Source organism: Pyxicephalus adspersus, chromosome 6 (genome assembly GCF_032062135.1).
Source record: "Pyxicephalus adspersus chromosome 6, UCB_Pads_2.0, whole genome shotgun sequence".
NCBI classification, from domain to species: Eukaryota; Metazoa; Chordata; class Amphibia; order Anura; family Pyxicephalidae; genus Pyxicephalus; species Pyxicephalus adspersus.
Genome location: NC_092863.1, coordinates 79,308,181 through 79,325,335, shown reverse-complemented (window position 1 = coordinate 79,325,335; position 17,155 = coordinate 79,308,181). Strand labels below are relative to the sequence as shown.

The 17,155-nt window shown below is 39.0% G+C and overlaps 1 protein-coding gene across 2 annotated transcripts in view; it reads left to right on the top strand.

Moving 5' to 3' along the window:
• The window catches only part of LHFPL2 (LHFPL tetraspan subfamily member 2), a 73,490-nt gene that overhangs the window by 12,631 nt on the left and 43,704 nt on the right, over nt 1–17,155 (top strand). The window contains exons 2-3 of one of the 2 annotated variants that reach the window (XM_072416308.1): nt 11,098–11,227; nt 12,288–12,359. The gene's annotated coding sequence lies outside the window, so the exon portion shown is untranslated. The remainder of the gene's footprint in view (nt 1–11,097; nt 11,228–12,287; nt 12,360–17,155) is intronic. The other variant, XM_072416307.1, reaches the window with a different exon arrangement.

Sequence of the window (17,155 nt, the reverse complement as noted above, 5' to 3'; positions counted from 1 at the left end):
TCAATGGAACATGAGTGACTTTCAACAATAAATGTGTACTGTAGTCTTCATGGAAAAATAAGACATCCCCTGAAAATAAGACCTAGGGCATATTTTGGCATTTCAAAAAATATAAGACCGTGCCTTATAATCGGGGAAACAGGGTATTTTTCACTTTGCAATCACTGTAAGACCCTAATTTAAAACTAGTGGCCACTTAAAAGAAAATGGCTAAACTTTGTAGGTGGTTTTTCAAACAAAAAGCTGTTAAAAATCCCTAACTAAAACAGTTAGTTTGTATCACCTTTTCTTACATTGAGAGATCTGGTCATATAAAGCTAATTACAAACCTTTAGCAACCTTCATACGTTCCTGACATGTCACCATATATAGCAGGATCACAAATATTAAAGCAAAACACTTCATTTATAGTAAAGCTTCTATGGTCTATTCAAGAAAACAATTCTCATATGCCTGCCATAGGTCATCTTATTCTCCTATTATCATAGATCAGACTTCAATATTGTAAGTTGAATAGAGGATGCAGGAGGTGGCTGATCTGTAGCAGTCTTTTTCTAATAGGTACATACTGATCTTAGGTAATACCTGAATAAAGATGGGCCTGACCCTCTGGAAAGAAAAGCAGATACCTAATAAATATCCAAAACTTATCTAGCATACAATGACCATGCAGAATATATTAGTAAGTCCACTGTACCACTAAAAGATCAGATCACTTGCATTAGCTATTATTATTACATAGTATTTATATAGTGCCAACATATTACACAGTGCTGTACAAAGTCCATAGTCATGTGACTAGCTGTCCTTCAAAGGGACGCACAATTTCAATGTCCCTACCATAGTCATATGTTTTTAATACAGTCTTAGGTCAATTTTTAAGGGGAGTCAATTACCTAACTGCATATTTTTGGAATGTGGAGGAAAATTGAGTACCTGGAGGAAACCCACGCAAACACGGGGAGAACCCAGATGCAGACAGTGTCCTGGCCGGGATTTGAACCTGGGACCTAGCACTGCAAAGGCCAGAGTGCTAACCACTGGGCCTCTGTGTGGCCATAATATTATAATGAGTGCATATCATCTTTAACATTTATATTTTTGTGTCTTACATTGTTGGCTGAACACCTTCTCCAAAAATACACTAGCAGTGTCCTGGAAAGGGCTGTGAACTTCAAGCTAGGAATGTTGTGAGTGCATTTCAAACAGGAAACTGCTGGAATTCCCATTACCATTGTCGTGCAGAGGTGGGGGTCGTCTCTTCTCTATGCACCAATGTACAGGGTGAAGTTGCCTTTCCTTTATTAAGCTGTGCCAACAAATTGCCCAGATGCGAGTTATGTGATGCTGTGTAAACACATAGCTTAATAGCAACAACAATTGCGGAAGTGAACCTTGGCAATATGTGTACAGTGTTCCTTCCCTGTAAAGGCCAAGGCTGGGAATTCACATAATTTTACCTTTGGCACGGTTGAAATTGTGTGCCAAAGTGATAAACGTAAATATCTAAGATTCATTTTATACCCAGAATAAAAACCACAAAAAAAACTAAGACTGCAGACAGGTTTCTATTATCCATGTTACATCAATGTAGTCTAAGTGGCCTGTATATCAAGATGAGAAGAATGACTTCCATAGGCTTTGTTTATAGAACCTAATCATTATTCTAAAAACTTTGCTATATGTAAATAAAAATCCCCTTCCTGCCATTGCTAGAACCATTGTTGTAAAGTTTATCAGAATAACCTTTATAACAATATATATCCCTTGGCATACACCTTTTCAATAATGGAATCAATTACTGTTGATAGCTTTTAGTGTCCATCAGCATCTGTTTTAGTCATATATTGATGTCTTTGTACATATAGGTTTATGATAAAGATCAAGATAACTGCTTAATGGGCTTTGTTCTGATAAATTAGTGTTCAACCAGGATTTTTTTTTAAACGGACTGGGAAGAAATTGTTGGTGAGTGGCAGCCCTTGTATTGTGTCTTAACTCTTGAGTAACCACCCAAAAACCAGGTCCACCACCCAGGAAGAACACTGAATTTTATTTAAGCAAACCTAATCCCCGGTGTGTATAATCACCGGTCCCTGTAATGCTGTGGTGCTGTCATCTTGTTCCTTGTTTACATCTTCGGCCTTCTTGATTGGCCGGGCTGGGTTGACGCGCTTCCTGTTCAGGAGCGGGGAATGCCAGAAAATGTAATAGTTGAGGGAACGATCAGATAAAGAGGTTGTTTTATTGAAGAAGGGACTTTGTCATCTTTTGTTATAAAAAAAGTTTTTAAGGTTTAATCCAAAGAGTAGAGCTAAAATTTGTATTGAAAGTTAAAATGAAAATTAGGTTTTTAAAAAGATTTGACAACAATGTATAACAAGATGGGGTATGGTGAGGTGGGGTAAAATAAAAAAACATTAATATTAAACAATTTGGAGCACAGTATAGCTGCCGTAATAATTTAAAGAGGAAATAAACTCAAAAACGTCCGAAACAAAAAGGTCTCTTCCATTGAGTTCCGTGTCATCCCGGTATCCGTCTTTGGGACGGCGCTTCAGGCACCGCGATCTTCTCCTCTTCCCCTGGGTTCTTCTTACTAAGTCACCCAACCTAGAAGCCAGATCAGATGACGTAGTTGGGGAAAAAACTTTTTGATCTCACTGCACAGGGTTGACGAGGGTTGTCTACCCTTTTATGTAATGTGAAAGTTCTGAGTTTAGGTACGCTGTAACCTGTATGTGGGTTCTATAAGCATAGTATTGCCCCAGGATATAGAGGATGATTTTCAGGAATGAGAATTATTTTTAACAGCAGATATTTTTGGGATTTGTGATGGGGTGGGTCAGGTAGATATTTTTTGTCCAATGTGCTCTAAAATTTACATTTACACCTAGATTGGGTGAAAATTTGGTGAATCCCATGTTAGCATTACTTCCCTTTTAAACACTGCGAAATGTCAATGCTGACCTTTAATAGGTAGACCCTTGTGTTGGCAGCAGGAGTGGGCCCCGTAATCTTATTTCCTCCTGATGTGGAATGCCTTAAGTTTTTTAATGAGGTAGAAGTGCTGTGCGCTCAGAGTATTTACTTTGGATGGAAGCAGGATAGAGGGGATATGCCAGCTGGCCTGCACAGCTGTTCTGTCAGATGTGTCCCAGACATAGCTGATAAGTGACATATAAGCTGTGTTACTTTGGTTTAGGATTTAAAGGAACCTATCAAGAAAGACATATGGGAGCTGCCATGGCTTACTTGTTTTTGATGATATATGTTCCATGGCTGTCATCCTTTATCCTCCTACGACTTATTGAGTCGGTGACCTAAAAACGGTGACCTAAAAACGCTTATCTGTATCACTTGTATAGACACTTAAGTAAATTATTGTTCCAGATTATATCTCACTAGATACTGATCTAAGGATACACATGACAGACTTGAGACATTCCAGAAAAGTTATCGAGCTCTCCCTTATGTCTGTCCTTACAGGTACTTCTTTTACCCTAATATATAAAATAAGTCAAACATACCAAAGCAGAAACAAGTAACAATGCTGTTATATGGATATAGGTAGGGATCTTGGATAAAAAACATATTGTCTTATGAAAATGCAGTTTAATTAATGGAAGCCGGTACATTCTCTTGGATCGTTGAGTGCTCACCTTTTCCAGGAGGCAGAAAGGACACAGAGATGTTGCCAATGCCATTACCAGAAGAAGAAGAACCATTCCTATGCATTTACTGCAGAGATGTAAAAAGTGCATTTTAAAATGTTGCATTTATATACAAGGAAATACATTTAAGAAACACAACCAAATTGCTCAGTTTTCAACTCAGTCAGAGTTCTTCACCATTTAGTGGTCCAGCAGGACTGCTGCAATGGTGACTATGCTGGCCAGTCCATGCCTGTTACCTGATCACATCATCTTCTTTAGAAAAAGACACCAACTGGAAGTGTCTACACCAGGCCGACAACAGACCAGTCCACACCAGGCCTTGGCCAACTCTCCACTCTAAAAATCTCTCCAAACTTTGCCCGAAATCCCTCCCTACATTGCCCTCCACTTGATCCTGGGGAAAAAAATATCCGTTCACCTTGCTTCATACGAAAACAGGTTTCACGCAAAAGGTCCATGCCCATGGGCTATCTGCTGGTACCACCATTGTTTATAGTTAAAGCAGGCCTTACCACTTCGGTTGGAAAAACTGTATTCTCTTTTTAAAAAGACTACATTTTTGCAAAATCAAAAAGAAGTCCTAGAAATAGAAGTTTCCTTTTCAAAGAATTTGTAATTTTTTTCCATCCAGCTAAGGTTTACACAACTTTGCCCCACAATACAATACAACCCTGGCTGGCAAGAGAGTATACATGTTTTTTTTTCCTGCTAAAGCAGAAGTAATCTTAAAAAAATAAATTGGAAGCAAGCAGGTTCTTTATGGCAGGAGAGGCTATGGCACGAAACTGACCAAAATTTGATTTGGAGATCATTGACATTAAGAAAAAATGTGTGGCAATACAAAACGGAAACGGGCATGGCCATCACCAGTAGAACACAAACTAAACATTAAATGTTAAACAGTGATATACCTATTTTAATATAACTGAAAAGACTGTGCGTGTTGTTTAAAGGGTTTGTGTCTTCTATTTTGTGCTGCCGGTGGTTCCATACTATACAGTAAAAGCAGCACAAGTATCAATCCTTTGTCATGGTTGAATAATTGTATCCATCCTATAATGTGCTCTTGTTTGTCAGAATAGCCTTTATGCTGCATTTCCACCTCCTGTAGACTAATTAAGTTGAGTACTGGTAATCTCTTACCCCACAGCTTATGTACTTCCTGCTATTACCAATCATCTTCCATAAGAAGGAACTAGCTGTATCTGATTATGTGTGATGTAATGATGCATGTTCTAAAAAAAACTCTGTGTTGAAACATATATGGAAGCGATTACAAGGAACAAAGACAGCTGGTGTACTTTATCGGTCATATGAAAGTCTCCAGGTCACAGCTTATTGAATGATTTCCCCATTAATGACACCAGCCGTCACCTACATTTCTGGCAAGTGAGCATTCAACTTACATTCAAACCAGCCGGAGCTGCAGACCATGTCTCTAGTGCAGATTGCAGACTAAGGCCGCTGGCAGGTTGTGTCTCAGGCTCAGACCTACGATGGGAGAGTGAGTGGGTTCTGGCATCATTGGTCACTCCTAAGGAAGTTTCTTCTTCTTCTTGAGTGACACACGGCTCTCCGCGTATGTGTGGTCCGGAGTCCGTGCATGTAGTGATCCACGACTTGCAAATGGTTGGGGACCACTGGTTTAATACATACCAAGGATCTCTTAGCTATCTGTAAGGGTGATATTCTTTCTACTGACCAGCAATGTAAGAGGCATTCTTCCTACTCTTCCTAAACCAGGGGTGCCCAACAGGTGGATCGCGATCTACCAGTAGATCGCAAAGGCAACACGAGTACATTGCGAATTCCTACCTTTCAAAATAAACTCTACCTCGCACAGGAGTTAAGTCCAAGTTTTTATTGTTGGTAGATCATTTTGACTTGGTCATTTTAAAAGTAGCTTGCAAACCAAAAAAGTGTGGGCACCCCTGATCTAAACGGTATTTCAAGGGGTCCCCTATGTTGAAAAGGCCACAAAATGCTGCTTTAATGTTTCACATACATAGTAAATCAGGTTGAAAAAAGACAAAAGTCCATCAATTCAACCACTAGAAAAATAAACATATCCCAGATATAAAACCCTATTGCCATAGTTGATCCAGAGGAAGGCACAAAAAATACCCTGGTTCAATGTTCTCCACATGCTGGTGGTAGTTTTGTGATTGGTGCCTTTCTACCCTTATTGCACTGCAGTCTGTGGCATTCATTCTTTTTTCTGATGCCCTTGTGCTACTTTCCCACTTGCTATACAGAGACTGCATAGCAAGTCCTCCTTTAATTGAATGGTGGTATGTTTTATGTGAGGTTGTGTTCAGCACATATTAAAACAAGTTGTAGACCAGGCTCATCTTCTAAATTGCAAACACCGACATTCAGACATGCTGAGTAGACATGACTTAATGGTCAGTCAGACTGTGTTTTATTATTGTTGTGTTTTGTCTTGAGCTGTGCTTCTGATGTTTTCTTGGTTTAATAGCTTGGGACATATAGTACATAGATTTAGATGTGTTCTAATTCTCTGAATGTCCGTGTGGAGAGGGAATATAAAATGTTAATATTCTTCGAGTGATTCCTTGAAAAATAACATTAATTTGACTATGTCGGAAGTGAAGAATTCTTTTCTTGAGCTGTTAAATACAGATGAGGTGCAATATGCTGCAGACTGATACCAGGCTACAGATGCTTGTGATTACAGCCTCCATACACCATTGTCCAAACCTTCATCCCATTTCCAATAGCTGCAGAGTAGCAGATGTGGAATTAAGTTTCAAACAAAATGTGGATGTAATAGTAATGGTTTGCATGTGGGTGGAAGCTTAACATCAGGCTGAGAAAAAGTAGCCATCCTGCTTTCTTTTATTGCTAGCAGAGTTTTAATGCATATTTCATTTTAAACCTGCATTTCATCAGTGGGTTAGGATTTCATAAATGATACTCAATGAGCTGCCAGCAGCTATTAAATTGTTCAGATGGTGCTGGTATATAGCATTTAAGTTCCTGCTACTTACAGCTTAGGTAAGCAAGTATTTGTCCCAATATTCATTCTATTTTAGGCTTGGCATCAGACTAACCAGAAGAGTGGCCACAATACCACATTGGAGGGAGGGAAGCCAAATGTACACTTAAGGATTTAGTGCAAGTGGGTGAAGCCTTGATTGTCATCGCCTGTCCACTCTTCTCCACCTCCGAAGATGAAATCCCAGGATTTGGGGGACAACTTTGTTTCTCAATAAAGGCCAAGCACAACAGGATCGACATAGACTGGTTCGTTGGTACAATCACACAACTTTGTTGCATTGCTCCAATGAGTAACAACACATGCTGGTGATCCACAAATATGATGGGATTGTGTGGGAACACAATCCTTCACTTTAAATTCACTTTCTTGCAATAATCATCCATTGTCTTTCTGTATCCAGCCACAAACCTAATCCAAGGCATATTATTCAACCACATAACAAGGGATAGGGTCCTACTCATCAAAAAAGCTCTCTTTTAACTCGCCATATATACAACACCATCTGAGACTGAGTGCCACCATCTTGAATGCCACCATCTTAAATGTGACGTCAGCAACCCTAGGAGGCATCACTCATCCCATATGTTTTCCATTACCTCTTATCTCTCAGCTAAATAAAATGTTATGTAGAGGAATAACTGGGCCAGCATCGGCTGACATAACTAGAAAAGAAAGCTATGTCATGCAAAACGTAGGGTGCTGTGGACTGGTAATATAAATAAATAAAATCATTCATGGAAAACAAAAGCCCTGCTAATATGCATTTAAAATATTTTACTTTTTTTTTTTAAATTGGTAAAGAATCTCAATAAACCCCTTCTATTTATTTATTTCCCCAATGTGGACATTTAGTTTTGATTTTTAGCCTTAAAAGGGTGCAAAATAAATCCCCCGCTATGAGCCTGAATCACTTGTTTGTTGTTTGCCTGTAATGACTAATTTTTGGTTTTTATTGCTGTTTTTTATGGTTTTTATTGCTGGAAAGTGAGTGAAGACCTGACTTACTCTTAGTTATAGCTGTGGGGAGAGCTATGTACGGTAATAGCATTGTTGTCATTGGGTTTTTGTAAACATGGAAAGAATGTTATATGGAAGTGTTTATAGCTTGATTTATGATGAGGAAGAACTCTGGCTTTGTAATGGTAAAATATGCCTTGTTCCAGTATGTGGTCTAGAAGAAAGGAACAATGAAACATTCTTTTTTTACAGATTGGCCGAACCAACCAAGCACAGCAACATAAATAAAAATTAAATCTTTACTGACTGACTGGTTGTGTAAGGCAATATTTCCCAGTTCTCTGCATTATCGGGATTTATGGATTCACTAAGGCTCATTTGTGTATTTGTTCCACTCATTTGCCCATCACCCACTACCCCACGTGATGGTGCCATAAAGTGAAAAGGAAAATGACCAGGAACCACATGCACATGCGTATGGACTACAGGTAGTAAAGTTTAAAAAAAATATTACTTTTATCAGTATGGTTGGCTGGATCTGTGTGTCTGTATAGGGGCCATTCAGGTATGGTAAGGTTAGGTTTTGAATCTTCTTTCATGAGTAGGTCAACTAGTAATTGGACAGCTTAGGAGCTTCTTCCTAATTGCATCAGATGTTCAATACTAGATGTTGACAATACTAGGTTTTGTGGTGATATATCAACTTGCGAGAAGGACCTCAATCCATCCAAGGAGGGACGTGCTATTTAAAATACCTGGTGTCTGGGAGCAGTGCTACAGAGATGGTAAAAAATATACACTGTCCGTGGAAAAGTACATCTCAAGAGTTGCAAAAAATGACTTAAAACAATAATTAAAAAAAATTGAAATAAGGCACCTATTTATGACAAAAGATGGTCAACACGTTGCACAAAATTTGACTTTTTTGCAGATCACTTGCAAAATGCATAACTTGAAACTTAGCCAATCACCTATAGCTGGGACACTATACTTGTAGAGCTCAGTTTCAGGTTGGTAAAACCTGCATGTGATTTGCATAAGGCTTGCATTTTCTGCATTTCATTGATATTTACTTACTTACCTAATTATTTACTTAATTTACATCTAAATGGTCTCAGGATGAAAGAAGGGATTACTTGTGACAGCAGTTCAGGAAGGGGAGCGCCTCTTCTCTTAAAAGAACCAAGTACAATAATTAAATCAAGTTACTGGTCAGGGGAAAGACCTCGCTTGGGGTACAGCGTTTGTTATCCATTGCCAGGTTATTGTTAGCTGAATTAACCCACCAACATTCCATTTTTATTAGTAATAGTTAAATTCCTACCAAAGGGAAACCTAAATACTCTAGACTTTTGTGATTAATAAAATACTCTTGGAATTGGTGTTAACATTTGTAAACTATTAGTTTACAAAATAATTTCAGATCCAGCATCCGACATTTTAAAAAGTTAGAGGAAGTAAACTCAAAACCTCACCCAAAACAAAAAAAAAAATTACCCTTACCTTTTATCCCGCAGAGCAGTCGATTGGTCCGGAGGTCTCTTCCATTGGATCCTGTGGCGTCCTGGCATCTGTCTTCAGGGCAGGGCGCTAGACACTGCCATCCTCTCCTCTTCCTATGTCACCCGGCACAGGCGCTGGATCAGGTGACGTAGATGCAGAAAAAAACTTGCCAATCCCACTGCGCATGCGTGAGGCAATTGTTTTCCCAAAAGGGCTCCTTCTGCAAAGAACCCGAGCACCCAAGAGCCTCCCAAGATGTGTGAAGAAGTGATCCCTGGAGAATTTGCACTCCCATTCATTCTCGATCTAGGTGGGGGGAGCTGCACCCTTTTTTTTTCTTTTTTTTTTTCTTTTTTCTAAAGGGTGTTGCACTTGGAAAAAAAAAAGTTTTTACCTTACACAAAAGGGTTGTCTACTTTTTTTTGTAAAGTGAAAATTCTGAGTTTAGATATGCTTTATTAAATTAAAAATAAAATACTTTGTGTTATAGCAGCGCCTAGAAGGGTTGGACCATTGCTCTTACACAATGTAGCGCTCAACTCTCCAGCAGTTTACTCCCCTTTTAACACTGTTCCACCAGTTCTGATCATTGGCCTTTGGTTAGAGCAGTATGAAGGTGTAAGCATTGTTACCCTTTGCATTTTTGCCATAAGTTTCCATATTAGTCCAGATGCATTCCTAAAATCAAGCTTCTATTTTGGAGTAATGTGTGTGTGTGTGTGTTTTTTTTTTTTTTTTTGTCAAGCAGGCCGCTATCATGCGTCAGCAGTTTGAATTGCCTATTTGTGCATTGTTAAAAGAGCATGACTAACGTACGTGTGGTTTACATTACAATATGTATTTCCTCAAAAGAGTAGCACGGTCTGTTGAATTTAGGTTTCTGCTTTCTGTACCTTTCCGTTACTGGTGTGTACTTGTCAATAAGGATAAAAGAAATGTTTGCCAAAAGAGCAGGAAGACCAATGTCTTAATAGATGTTATTAAGATAGTACTGTGGTGTGATCAGAGGGGCTGGTTAACTATTCAAAAAAAAACATGAAAGGATCATAAGCAAACTTGACAAAACTTGAATTTTTTCATTTCTGAAATAAAGCTGAACTCCAGTCTTCATACTTTAGTTTAACAGGTTCCATTTCTGTACAAAAAGTAATAAAATTATTTTATATAAAATTCTATGAAATTATTTTGGGTTTATTGCACACAGTCAGTTTGTAAACGTGTGAATTAGGATATATATAAATCAAAACCTAACTAATTTCTATCTGGGCGACATCTAGCATATTGCAGTCCTTTCCTCCCTACACTTACTACTCCTGGCCAGCTACTTTTATTCACTTTTTAAAAAAAAATCTATATTACCAGAGGCTCAGCATCCTAAGTGTGCATTACTACAACTTCGTTTTACTGGAAGCTTTTTATATCACCCTGCTGATGCCTCACATTAGTCATAATCTGCCTACTTAGCATGGAGCGCCACAAAGACCTGGAAAGAAGAAAGTTCTGATGTCCCTGACTCTAACAAGCATGTATATGGCAAATCAGATTAAACTTTGACTTGAAGGGTTTTTGCTCAGTGGACTTAATTATTAAAGGCCTTCTAGCTGTTCACTTAGCAATGTCCTGTACTACTATGTGACAATAATTCGCTCAGCCCACCCGAAATTTCCACAGGGCCTTTGTGGAGCTCAGTAAGCACAAATGGCATGTCAATGCCTGACTGCTTCCAATTTTCTGAAGTTTTGTGGCCATGTTCCAAATTTTGCCTGTCATAGTGGCTGTCTTTTTTTTCAGAAAGGAGTGACTCTCTTACAGGTGATGAAAACAAACCATAAGACCCTTTCAGACTTGCAGTACACTGCAGCATTGTACTGCACATTCAACTATATAGGCAGTTTTGAAACGCTCTCTATCCATGCATTTGTATGCTTTGTATTGCAGTGGGGCTTGCAGCATAGTTTCTGGAAGTGACATCTGGCCATATAGTGCAAACAAATTTGACCTGTGGTGCAATTTGCCTCTCCTGAAAGCGTAGCAGAAGTTTTCTATGGACCTAGGAGCTGCTAACCAGGTCGGTCGGTCATACTGTTTCTTTACTTCTTGGTAGCATCACTTTAGCACTGGTAGCAAGACATATTCCTCATGTTTCCTACTCTGTTCACATGAAACAATTGCTATAGCATGCACACTGAAGTCAGGTGTGCCTGTTGTGAAAAGTAACAATTTGTCTCAAGAGATTGTCATGTCAGAATTTTGTTTTTTTTCAACCTCAGAAATGGGTGCCAATTGAATTTTAAGATTTCTTACTTACCCTTCATTTTCCAGTAGTCTAAATGCTAGGAACTGCAGTTCATTAGTACCACTTCAAAAATTTGTCTGCAGAATGATTTCCCTTTGGATAAACTATTTACGGGACGTTACACTTCCTTGAAATCAAATAACCCAATAATGGGTGTTTCCTCACACTCCATTTCTGACTGCTGTTAGAGAGGAAATCTCTTTTCCATGCAAAGTATATCCTTGCTCTGTAACTGAACCTTTTTAATGAGATGATTGCAAATGCCATAACATTTCCTGTAATCTCAGGATTACCTAGGTACAGCTCCAGATTTATACGTGGCAGATCTGCCTTCTTGGAACAAGTCAGGAGCTAATGCATTAGTTGTGTCTTTTCTGTAAATGAAGTCCTCTTAATTGTTAGACGTAGTTGGCAACCAATGCTGTGCTACGCATGTGCAGTTCAGCACAATTTGACAGCTGGGTGGTGATCAGGAAGGTAAGAACAGCCTGTCCCTTTTTCTGCAATAAACACCTGTCTGATTGAAGATTGTAGACTCTAGTGGGACTTTAGTTCCACTTTACCCCAATTACCATGGAGTATATCAAGATACATTTTAGGAAATGTGAAAGTTTGTGAAATCATTTTGTTCTAAAAAGAACTCATCAGAGCCGAAGAAGCCACTTGGTTATGTAGCAAAGAGTCTTCAACTTTACAGGACATTTTTCTTTTAAACTCTACTAATGACTCCTAGCTCATCTAAACCTATTCTCTCTGTCTTATTAAACTGTATAGTAAAAATTGCAGACTGATTTTGACAGTAATCTCCTTTCCTTTATTTTTTTTTTTCTAGGATTGACATATGCTCATGAGAAGTATCCTTTACTTTGAAGGACCAGGAGTACAGTTACAAGTGATGTAGAAGGTAGGTGAAATGTATTTTAGTACTTTCTTCAGAAATGTAAAATCACATAAAGTTCGGCTTTTTATTATAGGTCATTAATTACACACTAAAGATTTTGAAACCGCTCATCCTATGTGTTTGGTTCAGGAGCTTTATTCTAAGTAGACCTGCGGTCTCGCTTTGGCCTGGCTTTGGATTGAATACCAACTGGGAAATTCCAGGGACTTCCTACATCAACAGAGCAGTTAAATTCTAGCAAGTCCAGGAACTGCCCTCAGTCTTTTCTTTTTAATATGTGCTGGGAACAGCTCCAACAGAGGCATCCCAAGGGCACTTGTGTGACATGCCAAACCGCCTTCGCTGGCACCTCTTTGTTTTGAAGTGCAGTAGCTGTTTTCCAGGGAGCTTGTGGATAAGAGTGCTATTGGGTAACCACAATAAAACAGAAGAAAGAGGTCAAGGTTTTTAATGTGGCCTTGACTGAACACCAGTATCCAAGCAGATAGTATAACTGTTGATTCATTCCTTAATATCCATCTTCTTAAATTGTTTCCAACTTTTCTTTGGCTGTTTTTCACATTTGTGGGAATATTTTACTTAAAGTCAAACTGAACTATCAATTTAAACTGGGTAAACACATTACAGGTGCAGGCTATATCCTGGGTAGAACAACCTTACTGCAGCCATTTGATGCAGAGTGGGACCCTTGTTCCGATTGGGAAAACAGTGTTCTGCCCCTTGCTGAATTGGATTCAGAATTTTCAAATCAATGGGCAGCATGAGCTTTGCTGATTGAAAAATGTAAGGCCTGACTCTGTAAGGGGTGTGTTGGATCTCTGCAATGAGACCCCTGAAAGCAAAGGTTTCACCCTACAGCTGCTGGCAGGGGACAAGCTTTTTTTACTCCCCTGTGGATGCTTGAGAACAAACTGAAGACTTATGTGAGGGTTTAGTTAGGCTTTGGGAATACCTGTCTGCCTTTTCTTGTGTAGGCTAAACTAATTCTTATGCACCCTTTGGTTCTGGTAGTTCATAGCGAACTTACCAGTGTCAAAAGACAGAGGTGCTGTTCTTTGCTTCAGACTATTTTCTGGAATACTCATGTGTGGAATACTATAAAGAGTCACTTAAACAAATACTTCAGTTTTGCTAGGACTGCTGACGTCCCATCCAAGATGGCAGCACCAAACACAAATTTTAAGGACCTCCCTAATAACCCCCAACTTGTTAGCTTACAATACCTGAAGAGGCAACGGGGGGAAGGATCTGCTGTTGAAGTTTTGGTAACAGCAACCACAGAAGACCTTCAGTGGTATGTGGAGTCCATACCTCACCAGGTCAGCATAGGTAATGGGTACGCTTCAAATGCTGACCTTCTTCTCAAAATGCTCACTGCCTTGCCTGTCTGCCTGTCACGTTTATGCCCTGAAAATGAATAAGGCCGCCAGGCCACCAATGCAGCTATCATCAGGAGTAAAGCAGTGTTCTCTCCAGCTCCTTTTAGCTGGGTGCACCACCCAGCACTTTTTTAGTAACCTCTGGCTGTTTTTGGGTGGCTACTGATTAGTTAGGTCACCATATAGGGGCTGCGACCTACCTACAATTTCTTCCCACTCAGCTTAAAAATAATTCTGGATTGAACACTGCAGAGGTAGGCAATAGCGCTTATACATTTTTCTCACTACAGGTGTCCTTTAAAGCAGTGGTCGCCAACCTTTTCGGACAGGCATGCCATCCCACTGAGCCTATGATGGGAGAGTGGGCGGGTTGTGTGTCTGAACCTGCAATCTGTCCAGGGGACATGGTTCACGGCTCTGTGCATCACTGGTTGGCTACAGCTGCTTTAAAGTATAGCTAGTTTATAATCTGGTATTTCAGGCAGGGTTATATAGGGTTCAGAATTAGAGCAAATATAACTTCCCCTGTGACAGACAGTAGAAATCATTTACACAGGACACATCAAAGCCCCTTTGTTGCTGATGGAAGGATGAAACCCACTAGGTTGAGATTGATGTATGAGCAGACTTTTTCCTGACCTGATAATACCCACAGAGTAATATGATAGCTTTGTTTGTCCAGTCAGACATGGAGCTGTTGGCCACATTCGGTGAGGGGGATTTTCTTGGGGCGACCCTTTGTCTCATCCTTTTGTATTTTCTTTTTTGCCTGGTAGGATGTGATTAAGAATACATCAATGTCTTGTTTTTTCTGGCTCATATGTAAATGGTTAAGGAAGCTGTGATTTTTTTTTTTTTTTATTATGCCTAGTTGCAATTTAAAAAAAACAAAAACTCACATATCCTGTCTCTGTCCTGGACTCCTGCATCGTCACCCAGTCCTGTTCTGGCTTCTACAGCCATCTTGATTAGCCAGGTCAGAATAATGTATTTCTGTGCATGCACATGGGCTTTAAATCCTTCCAAGCAGCTCGAGGTACGATGGAATACCTGGCACCATACACTGAGCTGTGCAAAGCAGGTAAGCTTTTTTGCAGAAGGCTCATTACCTGTCTATTTGCAATAAACAAACTGCCTGCTAGAAATTCTTTATTTTTTCATTACTAATACTTTAATGTATAAACCTTTATAATAAATACAAAACAAGATATGGCAAAAAGGCTTCATTCCGGCCATGAGCAAATGGGACCCAGTTATTATCTTAACAGTTTAAAAAAAGGTTTGAGTGGCATACATTCATAAGACTACAAGTACTTTAGCCATGTGGTCACACTTTCATCTTTAAAACATTATATAGGTATATAAGGAAATTATTACATTTCAGGCCACTTTGTGTGTGTGTATGTATATGTTCAGCTTTGTATCTGGTTCCAGGCAGACCTTCCTCCTCAATCTTATTTTCCAGGCAACTAGTCTATTTAAGGAAATTATCATTAATAGACATCTGCACTATAACCTCAAATACCATATGTATGTATTAGTTCTTTTTTGCAACAAAATGAATCAGTTCCCAACACCCTAAGTGAGACATTTGATACTGGGATTGTAGCACTGCTTGTTTTTCAAACTACATTGGAGCTTTATACATGCATGTGAATATTCGATGGTGCCGGATGTCCATTTGGTATTTGAGTGTTTTAATACCTTGGTTGTATAATTGGATTACACTATGAGAGGTTTCTTTATTTCCCCTGAGCATTACCGCAAGACTTTCGGACCTACCAGGAAAAATGCTTTGTATACTGAGCCAGTTACAATTTAGGAGAAGAGGATTGATGCTTTGCAAAAGGATATCTCAAGCATTTCTGCCTTGCCTTCATTGGTGGTCCTATCTCTGCAGGGTTCCTGTGCAAAAGGTGGTGGGATCACAGTAGGAACTTTGAGTGTTACACTATTGTAAAACCGATTTTTTTTTTTTAATTGTGAATAAAATATATAAATATGTACTACCACCATTGGATACAGATGATTATGTTAGTTGTATCCTACATTTGTTGTTTACTATGGATGGCTTTTTTTTTGTTGCTGCATAAACTATGAATTGCTGCATTACAAGAAATTTTTTTTATGTTGGTTACATTTGAAGGTTTCCCGCTACACACGTCAGATTATTCTCGTCTGATAATCGGTTCAGGGCTGATATCGGACAAGAATTTGACATGTGTGCAGCGCTTGTCCCATGTCGTTCATGGATCCATCCTGGCAGATCCCCGAACGACGCACGATTGTAAAACAAGTTAAGGGGAGAGAGCAAGGTTTCTTTAGCTCCTTCTCCCTCCCCTCCCTGTAGAGCAGAACAACGCTTGAAAGATCCTTTCCAACAACAAAAATCCAATGTGTACGTAGCCTTAGTCTTTATAGCTTACATTTATTTTTTAAGACAGTTGTTATAAGCTGCCCTTGCTTCCCAGGACCCATATCAGCCACGTATACTACTATAAAGTTATAGTCATACCTTGCTTGAATATTATCTGGGGGAAAAAAGAGGGTGTTTGAGATTGAAATGACATCATGGAGACTTCAAAGGCTCAGAGTTACCAAAGAACCACCATGACATATGCCTAATATTTCTGGATGTAACTTGCTAATATTTTTAGTATTAGTATAGTATTGAGGTATATGAGGTATTAGTATAGTATTGAGGTCCCCTTTTTAAGTTTCTGAAATTTAGAAATGTGATTTTCTTCTGGCATTGTGCAGCATATCAAATATTGTGAGTTAAAGTTTCCATTCAGCCATTTCTCTTTTTCCCCTGGTAAATAGGAGTACTCGTGATGTCTGTGTGCAAAGCCAGGTCTGTTTTATTTAGTAAAAAGTGCTGAAATTGCACATAGGAAAAACCATATGTGGGAAAAATCTGGATTTTAGCCTTATTGTCTCTGTACTCTAAACTGCTAGATTTTCTTTGGTTAGTGCACAGCATGCTCATATTTTTTTCCTCCTCAGTAACGGCACAGCGTGCAATGCTTGAAAGCTGCAGGAAACAAACATTTTTACAAGTTAACACGCATACTAACAATACAAAGAATTTAGGTTTTAGGATTTGAGATGCATACAACAGTTGTTGAAGAATAATTCACTGATCTCTGCCTAAAGCTGTTCTTTCAAGTTGCAGTTGATGACAAAATCTCTAAGACTGGATGATGTTATTAGTGAAGAAGGATAGAGCTTTACCTTTGCTTCCTGTCACACAGAAACAATAAAAATGAAATGGAAATGTCCACGATAAAGGTAATTTATATCTCATTGTCTGTCTTTGTGAGAACGGTTACTGGAAGATACAGACATTGATACAAACTTGGCAGAGGTAAAACCTTTTTTCATTATATCCAAAAGAATATTCAGCATCAGACATTTCTG